Source organism: Octopus sinensis, linkage group LG6 (genome assembly GCF_006345805.1).
Source record: "Octopus sinensis linkage group LG6, ASM634580v1, whole genome shotgun sequence".
NCBI classification, from domain to species: Eukaryota; Metazoa; Mollusca; class Cephalopoda; order Octopoda; family Octopodidae; genus Octopus; species Octopus sinensis.
The window spans coordinates 23,797,868-23,803,867 of NC_043002.1; the positions used below are offsets into that span (position 1 = coordinate 23,797,868).

General features: G+C 37.2%; 1 long non-coding RNA gene across 1 annotated transcript in view; it reads right to left on the bottom strand.

Annotated features, from left to right (window-relative positions):
• LOC115213039 overlaps positions 1–4,909 on the bottom strand; it is a 34,523-nt gene extending 29,614 nt beyond the window's left edge. Inside the window, exon 1 of the long non-coding RNA XR_003881783.1 lies at positions 4,872–4,909. This is a non-coding gene — a long non-coding RNA (uncharacterized LOC115213039). The remainder of the gene's footprint in view (positions 1–4,871) is intronic.
• Between the last annotated feature and the right edge of the window lie 1,091 nt (positions 4,910–6,000).

A 6,000-nucleotide genomic window follows, 5' to 3' on the forward strand; every position in this document is an offset into this window, starting at 1 on the left:
CTTCCCAATGCTAACCACTCCAAGAGTGTAAGGGGCACTTTTTATATGCCACCAGCATAGGTGCCATTTACATGACACCAGCAACAGACATGATGTATGTGTGTGTCTTTGTGTTTGTCCTCCACCACTGCTTGACAACCAGTGTTGGTTTGTTTATGACCCTATAACTAAACATTTTGGCAAAAGAGACCAATATGACAAATAACTGACTTAAGGAAAATAAATACTGGTGTTGTATTTACTTATCTAAACCCTTCAAGGTGGTCCTTCAGCATGGTTGAAGACTGAAACAAATAAAAGATAAAGGATATGATACTTTAATTGTATGTCTTCTTCTTCTTCTTCTTCTTCTTCTTCTTCTTCTTCTTCTTCTTCTTCCTTTTTGCCCCTTGTGGAGCATAGGACCTCAACAGTTGTTTTCCACTTTTTGTGGTCATTGGCATGTTTCTTGGCTGCTTCCCATGTCAGGCCGGTGGTCCTGAGCTCGTCCAAAATGCTCCGCTTCCATGTCTGCTCCGGACGTCCTCACTTCCTTTTCCTCTGCGGATTCCAGTCAAGTGCTTGTTGTGTCACATTTGAGGGTTCTTTCCACAGTGTGTCCCCGATCCATCTCTATTTCCTTCGTCTCATCTGAACATGTATGGGCTCCTGGTTGGCCCTTTCCCACAGATCAGTGTTTGGCACTCTAGCATACAAAATTGCAACTTATAACAAAACATTAACTAAAATCAAACTTTGACTAAAGGCAGCTGCAAACTTGCAGTCAAACATTGGCTAATGGTAGAATGTAACTAAAACAATTAAAGGTCTATTGAATATAACTGAATATAATCCTCTTCCATAAAGAGTAGAAACTGAGTGATGGACTGATGAGCTTACAAAAGTCTAGCATATTTCTATAAGACATCTAAAATACAAATGGAATCATAACGAAAAGATAAAGATACAGAAATATAATTTATCTTGGAATTAAAATTTATCAAAGAAAATCACAGGAATTTCATTAAAATATTGTAAAAAAGAAAAACTGCATAAAAATCAATGAATATTGTAAAATAAAAATCTGATAAAATTTTTCTCAAAACAGCTGATTGTTTATTTTATCAAGTGTCATTTCACAATCAATAGTTGTAGGTCAGCCATAACGACTGACCTAGCCTACATTGCCAATATTGATTTCTTTTTACGTTGTCACGAGGTCACAAATTTGTAATAGGGGAGGTTGGAGGTGCAGTCAATTGAATGAAGGTCTGGTACTCGACTGATACTTATTTTATTGATTTCCCCCTTGGACAGATGAAACTAACTATTTTTACAACTCTATTCCCCTTGTACAATACAAAAATTAATTACTGATGCATTAACTGTGTTCTCTGGCAATGCTGTACTGTGTACTGTGAAATATATCTATAGATTTTTAGTCATCACTGTGCGCATAGACAGTGTGGTTAAGAATCTTGCTTCCCAACCATATGGTTTCAGGTTCTGGCCCACTGCATGGCACCTTCTACTATAGCCACTGGTTCCTTGTCAGTGAATTTGGTAGGCAGAAACTGAAAGAAACGGCAAGCTGGCAGAATCGTTAGCTTGCTGGGCAAAATGCTTAGCAGTATTTTGTCTGCCGTTACGTTCTGAGTTCAAATTCCGCCGCGGTCAACTATGCCTTTCATCCTTTTGGGGTCGATAAATTAAGTACCAATTATGCACTGGGGTCGATGTAATCAACTTAATCCCTTTGTCTGTCCTTGTTTGTCCCCTCTGTGTTTAGCCCCTTGTGGGCAATAAAGAAATAAGAAACTGAAAGAAGCCCATCATACATATGTATGTATATATATATATATATATATATATATATATATATATATATATATATATATATATTATATATATATATAACACAATTGCAGCGTGGAAGGTGTTTATAAGCCATTTGCGAGTACATCTCCGTAATATATATATATATATATATATATATATATATATATATATATATAAATGACTGTTGTAAATGAATGTCATTCATTTCCAATATTCTGTGAAAACATGTCTGGCCACTAAGGAAATATTACCTTCTTTGGAAATGAGTGGGGGTTGACAACAGGAAGAGCATCCAGCTGTAGAAAATTTGCTGTGGACATTCAAGCAAGGATGCTGATGAGTACAAACTGTAGCTTTGAAACAAAACACTGCTAATGTAGCACTAATTTATTCATCAAACTAGCTCCCCAGAATACATTATATATAGACATTGGTCTACTGAACTTAATTAAGCCCTAAGTAATTGTGGATATATAAACAGTGTCTCTGTGACTAGTTAAAGAGTACTCAATAACCATGTTTGCACCTCCTTAGCCACACATCTATATCTGTAGAATGAATTCCTGCTGCTTTTTGGATGCAAGCACACCTACTTTGAATAACTCTTATATCAGTGAAAATGAGAGCAGTTTATTTTTATTTTTCCTTGTAGTACGTGAAAGCAAATTTTCAACTGGAAATATTTTATTGTCATAAAACTATAAAAAACTTGAGTTAAATTTGAAATCTGGATTAACATATGATGGTTTAGTTTGGCAACAAATAGTTTAAAGAAAAGTCCATATAAGTATAATTGCTATAAGGAGAATTTATGGGTTTGGGACCCTGGTTCTTCATCTGAAAATTATCTGTTGCCCAGGTTAAAACCACAACTAGGTCCTTAAGTGCTTTTAGCAGAGTTCACTAAGTAGTACTCAAACTTGTCTCTTCAGTTTTCTTCTCTTTCTCCAACAAACTTTGAAAGATTCTTACTCAAATGTCATGATGCTGCTCTTTCTCTTTTGACTAAACCATAAAAATGTTTATGTCATATATTTTATAGAATGTTTTGAACTGTGTAAAACACCACAGAGTGAAGTTCAACTGCTTCTTCTACAAGTCAGCACAGGAATGCATGTGCCTGGTGTACCCTTATCAGACGGGTAGTCATGATGGGTATATTGGGCTTCGTATATTTTACCCCAGTGTCACTTTGATGGCATGCACTGCTCTCTCACTCAGTAATAATTATAACAACAACAATAATCTGTTCTACTAGAGGCACAAGGGTCTGAAATTTTAGGGGAGGGGGCTAGTCGATTGCATCGATTCCAGTGTTCAACTGGTACTTATTTTATCAACCCTAAAAGGATGAAAGGAAAAGTCAATCTTGGCAGTATTTGAACTTAGAACCTAAAGACAGATGAAATGCCACTAAGCATCATGTCCAGCTTGCTGCCTCAATAGCAATAATAATAATAATGATGATGATAATAATAATAGTAATAATAATAATAATCAGAATAATAATAATAAACATAATAATAATAATAACAATAATAATAATAACAATAATAATAATAATAATAAAAAGAAGAAGAAAAATAATGTGTGTGTGTGTCTTTGTGTCTGTGTTTGTTCCCTCATTACCTTGACAACCAGTGCTGGTGTGTTTACATTCCTGTAACTTAGCACTTCAGCAAAAGAGGACAATATCATTGGTACTAGGTTTAAAAAACACAAGTCCTGGAGTGGATTAGTTCAACTAAAAGAAAACCTTTCAAGGCAGTGTTCCAGCATGGCTGCAGTCAAATGACTGAAACAAGGAAAAGAATAAAAGAACATACACACACACACACACACACACACACACATATATATGAGGCTAGTATGCACGACAGAGTGTAAGCATCCTGAAAGAAAAGTTGAACATAAGAAGCAACAGATGTGGTGTGCAAGAGACAACTGCATTGGTGTGGTCATGTGATGCATATGGGTGAGGAGAGCTGTGTGAAGAAGTGTCACACTCTAATGGTGGAGGGAACCTGTGGAAGGGTTAGACTCAGGAAAACATGGGATGAGGTGGTGAAGCATAATTTTCGAATGTTGGGCCTTACTGAGGCAATGACAAGTGACTGAGACCTTTGGAGATATGCTGTGCTTGAGAAGACCCATCAAGCCAAGTGAGATTGTAGTTATGGCTGATGCCAGTATTGTTTAATTGGCCCTTTAAAAGCACCACATGTGTTGTGGTCTCAAGAAAAATGGCAAACGGTGCATTTCAGTGATGAATCTAAGTTTATGTTATTTGGCTCAGACGGGAAAAGGTACGTTCGTAGAAAAGTAGGTGAAAAATTGTTGCCTAAATGCCTTAAGACTAGTGTTAAATTCGGTGGAGGAAGTGTCATGGTTTGGAGGATGATATCTGGAGATGGTGTGGGCCCTTTGGTGCGATTACATGGAAAGGTAAATGCAGGAGTTTATAAACAACTTGTAAAAGATCATGTCTTGCCTGTGCTGAGAAATTCAACTAAGCGACCACCCATATTCATGCAGGACAATGCCCCATGTCACAAGGCTAAGGTGGTCATGAACTTCCTCAAGGCTGAAAAGGTTATTGTTATGGATTGGCCTGCTCAAAGCCCAGATCTCAATCCTATTGAAAATGTGTGGAATATTCTAGGAGAACGTTCGAAAGCCAGAAATCCTAAAACAACTGAGCAATTATGGAATGCCCTTCAGGAAGAATGGAATAAGATCACCCAACAGGAAATTGAAAATTTAATTTCCTCATGCAGTCGAAGATGTCAGAGTGTGATTGAAGCTAAAGGGCTTCACACTAAATATTAAATAATTCCAGTATTCTCTGTCATTTTTGATTATTTTGTTATTTTTTCAACCGTTCTGATCATTTTGGCCGCCATGGGTTTTGCAGTAAATCACTAAATCATCCATCACTTTTGTATTATCCTCTCAAATTACACCAAAATCTCAGACAATAACAATTAATATGGTATTTATTGTCTGTGAAAATTATAGAATATAAAACTACTTTGATAAAAACTTATACTTACTTTTCTAACGAAAACAATGCCGTTCTGAACATTTTGGCCGCAACTGTATATATATATATATATATATATATATATATGTATATATATATATATCTTCAGTATTTCTCCTTTCTCAATAACTATCAATATGGCTTCTGTAGAGGCATAATAGGTAGACTTTTTCTCCTAAGTCACCCATGAATGGTCTCTCACTCTTTCTAAAACTTTGGTGAAAGTAATGTTATTGCACTTGACATCAGCAAAGCCTTCGATTCTGTCTACCAGCTACCCACTTACTCTCTCCACCTCTCTCTCATTTCTTTTATAGGAAGCTTCCTGTTAGACTGAAGCATTGACATTCCAGAACTCCCTCCATTCCATTACATCTGTTACATACCGGAGCACTATGCTTCCTATAGAGCTTTTCAGCCCTGTTCTGGACTCTGGTCTGTCTCTTCTTACTCTCTCCAATTGGATCCTTATTTTTCAGCTTCTCTTTCACACCCCCCCTTATCATTTCCATCCTCACATTAAACTTCAACATAGGTTTCAAGCATGTTTCCTTGTAGGACGACCTTCCCCTCTCAGGTTTTGTTGGTTTTGAATTGTCATTGATGCTTCTACTACTACTACTACTACTACTACTACTACTACTACTACTACTGCTGCTGCTGCTGCTGCTGCTGCTGCTGCTGCCGCCGCTGCTGCCGCCGCTGCTTCTGCCCCCACTGCCACCACCACCACCACCACATTGATTGCCTTTTTCTAGATCAGGGTACTGGCCCTATGAAAATCCATTTTTACCTCAAGAAAGATGTGGTCCATATTATTTTGGCCTCTATCCTTTGACTTGTCCAGCATAGGAAGCCCTACCAAGTTTGTGCCCTGCTGGTATAGCTCTCAGTATCATTGAGATACACAAGCCATCACACTGCCTGCAAGAAAGACTGGACCTTGTGGTAGTATTACTTCTATTAATTCATTAATACTGTTCCACTCACTAATATTTTTCCTCATGTATATTAATGAATCTCTTGCAGTTACTTCTAGCAACAATGCATTCTGATGCAGGTCATAGAACACTTCAGTCCTCCTTAGCATTGTGTATGCAGCTGTTACATACACATAATCTAAACACATCATGCAAGAC